Source organism: Fulmarus glacialis, unplaced genomic scaffold (assembly GCF_000690835.1).
Source record: "Fulmarus glacialis isolate BGI_N327 unplaced genomic scaffold, ASM69083v1 scaffold6704, whole genome shotgun sequence".
NCBI lineage: Eukaryota > Metazoa > Chordata > Aves > Procellariiformes > Procellariidae > Fulmarus > Fulmarus glacialis.
In genome coordinates this window covers 21,249-23,382 of record NW_009207308.1, presented here as the reverse complement: position 1 = coordinate 23,382, position 2,134 = coordinate 21,249, and positions in this window count along the sequence as shown.

The following is a 2,134-nucleotide window of genomic DNA, read 5'->3' as shown; positions in this document are numbered from 1 at the left end:
TGAAGTAAAATACCTGCATTAAAACAAGGGATTTATCTATCTAAACATCATTCCATCTAAACATGGAATGTAAAATCCCCCACTACCTGGCTATTGTGTATGCTACGTATCTTGACCTAATGTAAGAAGCAGTATTAAACTCAGTATTTCTTTTATGTGTATTTACAACTGTGATCAAACATATAATGGTCAGAAGAATTCTAATTTACCATCTTTAAACCCCAAATGTATTTATTTTAAATGCATCTTCAATTTTTTTCATTTTCCTGGAAACAAAGCTCCTTAAACAGGAGCCAAAAGTGAGACCCAATTTATCTCTGGTTCTTTCATGGCTGGAGTACAAGGAAGATCCTTGCATGACAAGAGGCAGGGACATCAAAGTTCTTGAAGTGAACAAAGCAGGCCAAAGTGCTGAGGATAAAAAAGTGGAGTCATGGTGTCTCTCTCATATGGATCCGCCTCAAGTTTCTGTACTCTTGAATATGGATCTATTGATATAGGCACTCATTTTGCAAAGGGAATTGTAAAGATAGCCCCCCCGCAACTAATTCCGAATTTAACCCATTTCAGAAGATTTCCAGAGCGGGGCAGGAGTCCCTCTCATAGCTCTACGTGGGCCACCAAGGTTTCATTCGATAGTGAAGGCTCCCTGAGACCTGCATATTACTCTTTATCAGAGGTCTCTAGCAGATAAAGCCTGCAACAAACCAGCTACTGATCTCTGTTACTGTAGCCTCACTCTGCAGAAGAGCTGCTATTGCTGGGCAATAGACGTCCCTTTTGCCATTCTCTTGACTAATAGGTCACATATTGCCATCAGTGTGATTTGGATTCAGTTAGGCAGATGTGCCATTGATTGTGTAACACTGTAGAAGGAACTAACCAATACTAATGAAATAAAGAGCAACAGAACTATAAACGGACCCTACACAAACTCTTCCTATTTATGGCTCCAATGGCAATACCAGTATCCCATTCTCAAAAGACTAATCCCCAAATTTACTTTTTTCCTCCAACACACACGAACAGCAATGACAACCCTTTGCATCATGGCAAATAGCAGGGATATAAAGAAATAATTGATTAATCTTTCACCCCTCACGCTAACTACCTGACTTACGTTTCCTTTAGAGCTGCATTTTAACTCTAGATTTCCTGAGAAAGGTAGTGACAGACGTATCAACTACAGCTTTTGCTGGTAATTTATAACCCTTGCTACCTAAGTTCCTTCTGCATTGTCATTAGGTAAGATTTTCCAGTTATGATGTCTTTGCACTGAAACAAATATTACGATTTTCTTAATGTGGTGGTTTGTCATGGGTAGGTTGTATTTCAGTCTGACTTCACCATGTAATACTGAATAATAATAGTAATAATAATAACAATAATCATCATCATCATCTGTTAATGTTCAGAACAATATTGTTAATACTTTGTTAAGAAAAGGCGCTAAGGCCCAATTCTGTCTTTCATGGAAAAAATTCATTTACATCAGTGGGAACAGTCAGACATTTGGCTAAAATTCTCGGTAGTAAATTATTAGAGTATCAGTTAATATTTATAGTTTAGGCCTGTTAAGGCCTCATAAGAATGAAGGCTCCATTTTGCCTCACGTTTTATATGCATGCACAAATAAGCAACGATGTAATGTTTTCCCTTCAGCTTCCTAGCATCGTGATGCACATACAATGAGTGGATTTTATAGTCTCCCAGCCTGCACATTTATTCCTGGAGAGTTTTGCTCATGTTACAGATGTGAACATGCATGGCTACAGCTTTTCCAATTTTAGATCAATGAGCCACACAGCAAAGAGCATCGAGTTGGCAGGTCCTCCGCATTTCATCTGAATGAAATGAAAGGGAGCTCAGTTCTTGGCTCCAGTTTTCTGTCACTGCATTGTCATTCAACAAAACGGACCAAAGAGAAAAGCGATCAATCCATAAACTCGTGAAGCCTCAGTCTCCAGCTGTCATCAGCTTTGAGCTCCCTCCACTGATCTTATCTGTTGCAGAGTAATTGAAAGTAATTTGTTTTGGTTGAAAGTAATTTGTTTTGGAGAGTAATTAGATTATCTCTTGGGGGGCTTCCTACCTGGTGACCCAGTGTTTCTCCTTGGCTTGCTGCTCATTAACA